This window comes from Mus musculus, chromosome 13, assembly GCF_000001635.26.
Source record: "Mus musculus strain C57BL/6J chromosome 13, GRCm38.p6 C57BL/6J".
Taxonomy (NCBI): Eukaryota; Metazoa; Chordata; class Mammalia; order Rodentia; family Muridae; genus Mus; species Mus musculus.
In genome coordinates, this window is record NC_000079.6 from 44,395,356 (window position 1) to 44,406,615 (window position 11,260).

At 45.8% G+C, this 11,260-nt stretch overlaps 1 long non-coding RNA gene across 2 annotated transcripts in view; it reads right to left on the reverse strand.

The window, feature by feature from the left end:
* The window catches only part of Gm33958, a 36,143-nt gene extending 31,337 nt beyond the window's left edge, over positions 1 to 4,806 (reverse strand). For both annotated transcript variants that reach the window (XR_873330.1, XR_382291.2), the window contains exons 1-2: positions 4,749 to 4,806; positions 1,826 to 1,897 (exon numbers count right to left, since the gene is read on the reverse strand). This is a non-coding gene — a long non-coding RNA (predicted gene, 33958). The remainder of the gene's footprint in view (positions 1 to 1,825; positions 1,898 to 4,748) is intronic.
* Positions 4,807 to 11,260: the final 6,454 nt, after the last annotated feature.

Genomic DNA, 11,260 nt, shown 5'->3' on the forward strand with positions numbered 1-11,260 from the left:
GGAAGACCCCGAACCCCGGGAAATGGTGCTGCTTATATACACCTGGGAGTGGCGTGTTAGCACCTGACTTGTTGCTTGCCCATCGCCTCATTGCTACGCCCCGGGATGGGCAGTGACTTGGCACGAATTCACTCTTGCACCTGCGCACATTACTTGTTTACCAGGCACAGCAAAAAACGGCGCCATCTTGTAATGGCGATTGCTCACGGCTCTCCACAGATAGGATCACCCACACTTTCCCAGAAGGGGAAACGGAGATACAAAAGAGGTGACTAGGATCGTGGTGACCACGTTGCTGACCCACAGTGAAGGGGACATTATGAACATGGAGCCTGTTAGCTCGTTTCTTAGAGACTTCCCTCCACTTGACCACTCTTCTTACTCAAATTCCTCATCTTTATGCTCTTGTATCAATCAGCCTTTCTGAAGCATCTGAGGAAACACTGGACGGGGTACCTTTTTCTACAGCCATTGGATTTATGAAGAATGAATATCTTTCATATATTATTTTTAAAAAAACAGGAAAACTGGCTGACCAGTGAAAATTAAAAATCCCTTCTATTTGCAGAATTGTAGAAAGTACAATGAGAGTCATCTCGCCAAAGTAAGCTAGAATCTACCCCACACATAGTAGACGTCTGCCTCCTCTCAAGATCTGTTTTGCAGCTGATTCAGACCAAGGAAGGACTCAGTGAGAAATTCAGCTTAGAGACTGTATTAGAGGTTACTTTCTTACAAGTATCTCTTCCCCACACTTTTAATAGTGGAACTCCTGTGCATATAAGACTATGCTTTCCAGTTTTGCCTTCTGGAAATAACCAACGGACTGTGAGCAGAAGGCTCAAGGCCACTTTCAAATCACTGCCCCATGGGGAGGGGGAAGGGGGAAACATGTCCCCTTCTTCACACTCTTTCTTCTTCCTGCTTGCTGCATCTGCAGCGACTGCCTAGGTCCCAGCCCAACCTTCCTGACTTCTGGACTGTGAAACTTCTATTCTCTCTCTAGTCATGTATTCAGGGATTTTTCTGTTTTAATCCCCAGCCTGGGCTTTAACAAATACAGGGGCTCAGAGCTTTCCCTTTAAGAGGGCTGCAGGTACAGTGTACACCTAAACCATGAATTATTTAAGGCTTTTGTTCAATCCGTGTTAACTAAATATCAGTTGACTTAATACGCGGTTAATATTTCTGAACATCTGCTCCATTCAAGGTGCTGTTCCTGGTACTGAGATGTACTACTCGGCCCTCAAACCATGAAGAGCAGACACAAAGGAAAATGACACAACATTATTAACATCTGCACCAGTAGTCTCAATAGCGATCACACAGACAACGTTTGTTCTTAACCATCATCAGTAACAATGCCCTGGTCCAAGACACCTTCCAACTTGGGGCAAAATTTTATTAGACTCAAATCTTTTCTCCCTATCAAGTCACTCACTTCTCAAGTACTTCCAATTTTCCAGTTATGTAATGGTCCTGATGTGCCCATTAACATCATTAGCCCTTTAAGGCTTAGGCTCCTGGACTGGGGAGATGGCTCAGCGGTTAAGAGCACTGACTTCTCTTCCGAAGGTCCTGAGTTCAAATCTCCGCAACCACATGGTGGCTCACAACCATCCATAATAAGATCTAACGCCCTCTTCTGGTGTGTCTTAAGACAGCTACAGTGTACTTACATATAACAAACAAATCTTTAAAAAATAAAGCATAAAAAGACTTAGGCTCCCTAACAACTCCAACAAATATCCCTGAGTCTGTCTCTGGTCCTAGAATTTATGGAAGAGAGCTAAGCCATGCCATGAAACAAATCATGCGTGCTTACCTTGGCCATGAGTGTTTCATGCTAAATGTCTTCTAGGAGCCAGCGAGAGGTATCTGAAAATCCTTGGCTGTCCTAGGAGTTCCGGGCAGAAAGCTAAATCAGCCAAACAAACTTAGGAAATGAATTGATAAATACAGATTGGTTCTAATTACATGGCTCTTCAGATTAGTCAATTGGTTCGTTGTTTGCTGAAGTGAAGCATAAAATCTGTCTACAGTATTGGCTAACATTAAAGAAAACACACACGAAATGGAATTCTACCTATCACTTTGGATTAATTACACCACCGAGCTGGCTAAATTTCAGGAGGAGGAAAAGCCCAAAGTGTATGTGAATTTGAGAGTGGCCTCCACTTAGCTATGAGGGAACCATACATAAGAGAGAGAAAAGAGTCCTTGTCTTTATGTTTCATTACAGCTTAAGTACTCGGTACTAGTCTAACTTTAAAATTGACTGTTGTTCGTTTGTTTGATGAGGTGGAGTCTCCTGTAGCTCAGACGGGCTTCAAACTCTATATAGTTGAAGCTGGCCTTGAACTGCTGACCCTCCTGCCTCCTCCTCTTAAGTGCTGGGATTACAGGCATGTGCCCCCTGTGGCTGACAAAGGTTAGTAGTATTTTCACGTGTAAAACTGGAACTGGTACAGGGTGTTTCCAAGTCCTTGATCAGAGACAGTGCTTAACACACTACTTATCTGACTAAATAATACCTATTACCTGTTAACTCACACAGTAACTGAAGGCTGATGTTTGTTCCGGAGTGAAAACAAGAACCCAAGGCTGGGGTTGCAGCTCAGTTGACAGAATCCTTCCCTAGCATGCAAGAAGTTCAATCCTTAGTAACATAAACCACGGGTCATAGAGTGCCTCTCTGTAAACCTAGCATCGGGGAGTAGAAGCAGGGGAACCGGAAGTTCAAGATTACTCTTCGCTACTCTGCCTACATGAGACATGGTATCAAAAAAGAAAGATGGAAAAGATAGGAAGAAAAGGAAGGTGAGACAGAGAAAGAGAGAAACCGAGTGTCCTGGAGGGAAGGGCTACCAGTCTATGATACGTAAAGACAATGTTTCCCGTTCAGAAACCTTCTTCTCTTCAGGGCAGATTTCAGGAATCAGCAAAGGTACACCATGACCTGGAGGGCATGTGTGGGAATGCTTTGAAACAAGGGAACCACAAGGATGTCAAGTCAGGAAAGAAAAACAATAATTCATTCACTACACTCCCTGTGAGGACAGTGGAAGGGCACAGCCTTAGGGGTGCATCAGGGTAAGTCTCACTTTAAGACCAGAGTCATTCTCGGGGGTCAAGAAGACCTGTGAGGAAACCTGTGAAGGACAGACAACCAGAGAGCATTGTAGAGCAGGGGTAAATTACATTAAAATTAGCACATGATTTATATATACTTATAATCTGCCAAATAGCTATAGGCTTGGCCAGGATACTTCCATATGTTGTGGTAAATCACTTGGAAGGCCAACTGAGCATTTGTGGCATTTCGGAGATGCCAGCTTTGGCTAGGAGGTTGGCGGCTGCTGGGGGCAGTAACCTACCTTGTGTGAAGAGAGAAATAGAGTCTAACTCCAAGAGAACAGATGGCAAAACTGTGGGAGCCTCCACATCGCCTCCCTTCTCGAGAAATGTGTTAGGATACCTGTGCTGGCAAACAGGCCAGACTGGTCCCGACGCCCACGCCCGCACAGCCAGCCTGGGTTGCCCCTTGGCTTCTCACTAACACAGTGAAGAAGGATGGGGGCATCTGGTTTTTACTAGTTCTCGCTCAGTGTTACAAGGCAGTTTCCTCACACCTCATAGCGGGAGCCCTCCACCCATGGGGAAAGGGCCTTGCAAAAGGAGGAATCCAAAGAGTTTGTACAAGATAGAAAAGAAGGAACCCCTGGCATCTAGGCCGTAGTTGGTTGCATAAGGATTCTGTTTCTCTGAGGCTTCCTCTTGTCTGTGAGCAAACTGAGCGTGGTAGGGTCTTTCCAGAGCCCATCCCCAGAGGACAGGGCAGCACAGAAAACTCGGAACAGAGGAGCATGGCAAATGGTTTGCATCTGAGCCCCTGACCTCCCCTTGGACTCAGCCAGTATCCCCATCACTGCCCAATCATATCCTTAAGTCCTAACCCCGTCAGAGAGAAGCAAGAAAGATGACAGCACTGTGCCTACAACCTGAAAACGAACCAGAGCCAAGCTGAGACAGGACCCACCCTGGTGACCAGATGGCTCCTCTTTAGTCTGCACTTCCCGGGGGGGGGGGGGGGTAGGGGGGGGGGCCTCTGGAAGCTCAGGAGTACCCGCAGGGAAATACCTCGTGGCTGGCAAGTCACCAACCACACCCTGGCCATCTGACTGTATGACAAGGCTGTAAGGGTGTGTGTCCTTATTTCTCTGGACATCCAAAAAGCTCAGCTGGTCATTTCCCTTAGCTTCATTCCCTCCTTTGACCATCAGGACAGTGAGACATCTGAAAACCTGTGGTCAGCGCCAGACCAGAAACAGAAGAGAAAGAAGCCACCTTCTTTCCCCAGCATGCCGCCCCAGGGAGCCAGGCCTTTACTTTCACATATGCTGGAGGTGTGGTGTCCAAGAGAAAACCTTTTGAACTGTTTTTTTTTTTTTTTTTGGAATCTCCAAAAAGACCCTGCACATCAAAGGGGACCCAGTCCCTCCCTCGCTGTGCATGGCAGGCATTGTTAAGCATTTTGCATGAATCAACCTCCTTCTGAAAGAGAAAGCAAACCCAAAGCATGTGGCCAGCCCGTGGCCACAGCGGCGGCCCCACGCACATGCAGCACACATGGCCTTGCCTGGTTCAGTAGATTCAAATGCCGCCGCAGCTACAAGAACCTTTCTCACTACTCCCCCAGGCCAGGATACAATGGGGCCAGTTGTTGGAGATATCACATATAGACCTACCTCTTAGGAGTCTGTGCAAACTCTGACTCCAGTCATAAGGGAATCCCTGCTGGGCCACCTAAAAAAAAAAAAAAGTCAGGTTGAGATGCAGTCTGGGGTGAACAGAGAGGCCTGTGTGAGCCATTGGCACTGGGCCCAGAAAGCCACACTCCTGAGCAAGCTTCAGTGTTGCTGGCTTTCTGCAGAGGAGTCCAGACCCTGAAAGGATGAAGGGGTGGGTTCCATCCATAGCTTCAGACTTTTGTCATCTACCTTCATGGATCTGTCTGGTTCCCTACAGGTGGCTAGGGTGATGGGCGGAGCATTCGAGACCCTGCTGAAGGCCACTGATGTCCCCACGGAGCCTAGACATTGAGGAATGTCTGTCTCTCCCTGGCCAATATGGAGGAAGGCATCTCCGGGCCCTTCCTGAAAAAAAAAAAAAAAAAAATGGACCTGAGGTTTTCCTGGAGATAAATGGAACCATTTTAAAGGGAGATGCTTTTTTAAAGAAGCCAACTTCTCTGGTAGCAAAGTTCTAGGTTCAGGAAAAGAAAGAAAAGGGTTCAAACCCTACGAATACAACTCAATCGGTAAGTTTTAATTAGCAGTTCAAAACTGCCCACATTCTGGGTTTCTAATTAATAGGCACAATTTCCGTTGAGTTCTACTTCAGCGAGAGCTATATAAAACCAGTGAGTGGGTGACATCATTCCATTCAAAAAACAAAAAAAAGAACAAGAAGGAAAGAGAGGAATGCCGAATTAGGAACAGAAAACGCAAATGATCCATCTCCCTTCTATACCTGTATAAATACACATTGTTACCCACAGCTCCTCCTGGGGTTTGTCAGTCCGTGATCAATCAACACCTTGAGCCAATTCGATACCTCGACTCCCTGAACCATAGGCCAAACAGTACGGATCCCAGTCAGACCATCCAAACATACTGGGGGATCAAGAAAAGAGGGTATGGGGAGGGGGTGGAGACATAGAGCATTTGCAAAGCCATGAGTTACACCCCACCGACCACACACATAAGCGGGACATTGTGCTGACACACAGAGATAGGCCCTGAAGAATCCCTGTATGGGACATGTGGTTATATATCCCTGTTCCTGAAAATGGGGAGAAGACTTCAAAGGCCTTTAATCAAAAAAAGACCAGGAAAAAAAAAGAGCCACAGCCAGATTTGAGGAGAGAAAGCATTTCTGGAAGCTTTAGAAAGCTTTAGTGGAAAACACAAGAGTAACATGGTAATGGTTAAGAGGCCATATCTCCAAAGCATGCAGGAGGCAGTCTGTTCTTCCTGGAGACTCAGGAACCAAGGATGTAGAGGGTGAACAAGGAAGACCTAGGAGCCGCTGGTTCTGATACCATGAGCCTTGAAGAAGGAGTGTCACATGGATTTGCACAGTCAGATGGAGCCACCCAGTGTGTGCCCTAGTGTCTGCGACCTCAGGCAGATCTGCTGGAAAGGTAAGTTCTACTGCACTGAGGTTTGCACGAATTCCCCCGCCACCCGCCGGAGTCTCATGTGTACATGCATGCACATACTTACATACCCATCCCATGCATGCAATGCCCATCCCCCTCAGCAACATTAGGGTCCAGATCCCCTCTTATCAGAACATTCCCATGATTGACAGAAACCTGATGTCAAATCAGAAGATGTCACAGAAAGCAGCACATGAGTAGAAGGCTAGACACTGATGGGGTAAGGACAAGATAAAGCAGACTCCGGGAACACATCCAGGTTGACGGAAACATGCATGCCTCCTTTCTCATATACACACGCCCCATAGAGCTGTCATTCTCTTGGGGAAACCTCAAGGGACCCCTTAAAGAAGAAGAGGCATTTAAAAAGAAACCTTTTAGAACACACCATGAGAGGCTTAGCACGTGCCCAGTTGGCCAATCTAGACAACCAACCTTCTTCCAATACCCAATTGCGGTCATATCAGATGTTTATCTGTGAATCTGTGGACAACACATCCTGGAAGACCAATAGAGAGATCACCTTGCTCTCTTCTTCCCATCAGATGATTTTCTTAAGGCCCTGGCTCCCCTGAGAAGCCAAACCACCCTTTCTAAGCCATCATCACGTCAGTCTACCCTGGATCCAGTGAAACCATTTCTATGTGGCACGCACTGGAATGTTCAGGTTAAGTTTAAGTCTTCCTGCCTGCCAAAAAACAAACAACAACAACAAAAAAATCAAGGTTCTATGGTTATAGCTTAAACAAAAGAACTTTCATGATCAACCTGGTCTCCCACATGACCTGCCTGTGAATAAATCTATCCTATAGTCTCATTTTATTATTTGTCTAGAGAATGGATTGAATAAACAATGTCCATGAAACAATTCAGAAAATTGTCTGTAAGACCTCAACCTGAAGTAAATGGTTCTAGTCAGGATGGTGAGGAATTCTGGACATTAAAAGAAACAAGCTCCAGTCATCCCCTTGAAGTGGGTACCAGACAAACATATTACCTTGGCAACTAATAAACTCCCTCGAGTTCCAAAACAGCGTGGCTACCAGACCAGCCTAGGGTGGGAAGAAGTAAGGGATTCACAAGCTCCTATCCCTCTAAGAGCCTGTCTTTCAGTTCCAGCCACGAGCTACAGAACGTTTGGTTCAGTGGGAAAAGCATATATGTTGGTGGGTCCCATATATTCCATCATCCAGCCACATCGTAGCGAGTGTAAATGCATAGCATGTTGATAACAGTACATAACCTAACAGCACTCTTCCCAGAATGCCCCACCACCACTACCACCACCCCTCCACCTTCATTGCATGGTTGATTCTTGATTTCAGAGGTAGCTCTGCGCTGTAAAGCCAGCTACATCATAAAATTAGCAGCTACCAAGTCATCAATTGAAGAGAAAATGCAGGGTTGGGTTTCTGTGAGCCTCTGATTATAACATCTTTTTGCCAATCGATACAAAAATCTCAGTTTGTATGTTTAAAGCTAGCTTTATGAAGAGATAGTGACCCATCGTCAATGTTGACCTCTCAGCTTTAATACCTTGGAAGCCTTTGCCTGAAGAAAGCATCAACACACCAACTCTCTCTTTTAGATACACTATAGCCTTCTTGTGCCCAGAATCCCATGACAGCAATATCAGCCCCGTGACTGGAACATTTTTTAAACAGGAAACACACACATGGACACACCACATACACACACACACACACAGAGAGAGAGAGAGAGAGAGAGAGAGAGAGAGAGAGAGAAAATAAAAGGACATGGCACTAAATAGATTAAAAAGGAACTCCCATTTTTGGGAGGAGAATTAAGAGTGTCACTTTGTTCCGCTTAAGCTGAGAACATGCTTGTCTGGTAGCTCAAATTGTCCTGAGCTCTGTGAGTGTCCACACACGAATGCGAAGGCAATGGCAGTGTTGATCCACGGTTGTAAATAAAAACTAGAAAAAAGCAAATCCATAAAGATACACTCTGCAAATGTAGGTGTGGATGTAGGCCGAGGGGCCATTCTCTCCTGTAATATAGTCGTTCTTTAAAGAATCCAGATCGAGCTGAGTGCGATGCTACGCCCTCGTCACCCCGGCCCTCCAGAGGTCATCCTTAGCTACATAATGTGTTTGAAGTCAGCCTGAGCTACATGAGAGCTTGTTGAAGAAAGGAGAAGAAGAGGAGGCGGCGGAAGAGGAGGAAGAGGAGGAGAGAAGGAAAGAAAGGAAAAGGGGAAAGGAAAAGAAAGAAAAGAATCCAAAACAAATACTCAAATCCTTTGTCAGTTATTAAGCCCAATGTCTTGGAAGTCACCGACACTACTTTCGTTTTTGAGATGTTGTTCAGTGTGTGTGTGTGTGTGTGTGTGTGTGTGTGTGTGTGTGTGGTCGCCCAGATTGGGTTGGAGGACAACTTAGTAGGATCAGTTCTCTCCTTCCACCTTTACATGGATCTGGGCATCTAACTCAGGCTGCCAGGCTCCACAGGAACTGCCTGTACGCACTGAGCCACCCCGCCAATCCGAGATGTTAGCGTACTTGAAGAGCTAAAATTAAATAGGGAATTGCCTAACAAGGTGATTGAAACTACAGAATACTTAACTCTGCTTGTATCCAACACCTTAAAGTGTCAGATACAGTAAGTGTGGCAGCATGGGTGGCAGCTGTAAGGCTGTCACGGGTAGTGTTTACACAGGGAAAGCACAACGTTCTCAGTTCTGTGAGGCCATCATCTTCCTGGCTCTTCACAGAAATGGGAAGAGGGCATGGAGTAACTCACTTTTAGTTTCTATTAACTTACATTAAAACGCATATGTGGGGGTGGCTAAGCAGAGCTCTAAACTCACACCCTTCCTCAAGCCCTACTCTATGGTTCTATAGGTCACAGCCTGAAAGGGCGTCTGTCTTAGGAAATGGACAAATGTGGGCAGACTTGACATTTGCTTTTGTGGATTCTCTTTGGCCAGAAAGCCAGGGCTTTCTCTTCTCTAGTATTCTCCTAACATTCTTCAAAACTGTATAGGGAGGCACAGAGAGGACTGGCCACCAACCTGAAAGGCGGAGCTATAGGACATTTTAAATTTGAGGAAAACACGTGGATATCAGCGTCATCCATCTTGCCTTGAACCCCGGCAGGCTCGGCAACTATCCCAAGGCTCATTCGGCATCACTGGTTTCCAGCTTTCAACAACCCCCTGGATGTGCGGTATCGCTAGTTTGCAGCGTTGTCCTCAGGTGCTGCTACGTTCCTTTCCATGATGTCATAGCTCTGCAAAGCCAGGTTTTCAACAGCTGTGGTGAGATGAAAACTGCCTCAGAACGACGTGAGCAGCTGATAGGGGAGGGGTAGCCAACAGGATTCCAGTTTTCATAAAGAATGGCTTCTACGCCTTTCTGTCATGACCTCAGAAGTGTGTCTTCCAATCTTTCTAACCCCAGAGACCAGCAACTTGCTTTATGAGATTGCTAGACTCACTGAACCTGACAAGAACTAAGTGAACTCTATCTGGCCAAACCTGCCTGAGTCAGAAATATGAAAAATCTTTTTTGAATCATGTGCCCAATGTAAACCGGGCTTCCCTAACTTCTTACCAGACTGCCAGGGTTTCTTTGTTTTGTTTTTAAGTCCTTCAGAAGTCTGGGGTTCACACACACACTTCTGTGTGTATATGCATGTGTGTACGTGTGTTTATGAGTGCATATGTGAGTGTATATGTCTGAATATCTGTGTATGTGAATATGTATGTATATGAGTGTGTGTATGAGTATGTGTGAATGTGTGTGAGTGTGTGCAGATGTGTGTGCTTGAGTGCAAGGGTATGTGTGTATGTGTGTGTATGTGTGTGTATGTGTGTTTGTGTATGTGTGTGTATGTGTGTGTATGTGTGTGTGTGTGTGTGTGTGTGTGTGTGTGTGTGTGTGCATGTCTTCAAATGGTTAATCTGGCTCTCTGAACAATTGGGAAGGCTGGTTATATTAGCGCAGAGGTCTCTCTGCTAGGGAATAAGCGTCCATTATACATACTCCACACAGTCATCTCCAGTGGCTAGGCAGCATGCTCTCTCCTTTACCTGCAATCAGAACAACTTTAAGGAGCAACCGACAACTTTTATGTGCTTTTCAGCTCCTGGCACTCTCCAGGATCTGGTTAATGCCTACATAAAGGGCAATGAAGTTAAACCATTTGCACAATTTCCATCTTGGTCATAGTGAACAACTAGGGAACATACTAAGTGCCCAGAGAAAGGACTGCACACACATACAACACATACACACACATTCACAAACATATATACATATGCATATAACGTATTTGTCAAACACATGCAAACATGCACACATACACATCCATGCATATATGCACATACCACACACACACACACACACACACACACACACACACACATATACATCCACACATGCATGCATACACAAGGAGGAGGTAAGAAATGGATACATTAAGAAATAACCCAAACAGACCTCTAATAACATGGAAAAATCATAAAAGTCAAGTAACATGGAGCTCCCTGGAAAGTCAGCCACAGCCCCTCAGGAGCATGGGGAACCATGGAAGGGCATCTCGGGAGGAAGGAAAGTGAAGGGCAGGGTGGACACAGTGATCCCCTCAGGGTGAGCAACAGGCAGCATGCATCTGTCTCCAACTCACCTCTCATGTGTGGGCCTCCTCCCTCCAGTCCATCTTTGCACTGAACCAGAGCTGCCTCTTTAAAATGCAGCTCTCTTAAAACCTTTGGTGCCTACTCTTAGCATGGCTTTGAAAAGACACTCAACAGTCTGAGCTCTCTTACTGGTCCAGTCCCGGCTTGACCATTCAACAGTAGACTTCGTTTCAATCACCTGGAGAGACCTCCACGATAGGCTCCCAGCTGGGTCAGCGACTTGCGCACATGCTCATGTAGAGCACGTATTTACAATGTGCACTGCAGCTGTACTAAAATGACCTGGCTCTTGTTGCTCCTCTCTAAAGCACTGTAACTACTTCATAGTAGCAACTAATAAATATGTATGGGAAGGATGAAGGAAGAGTAGGATC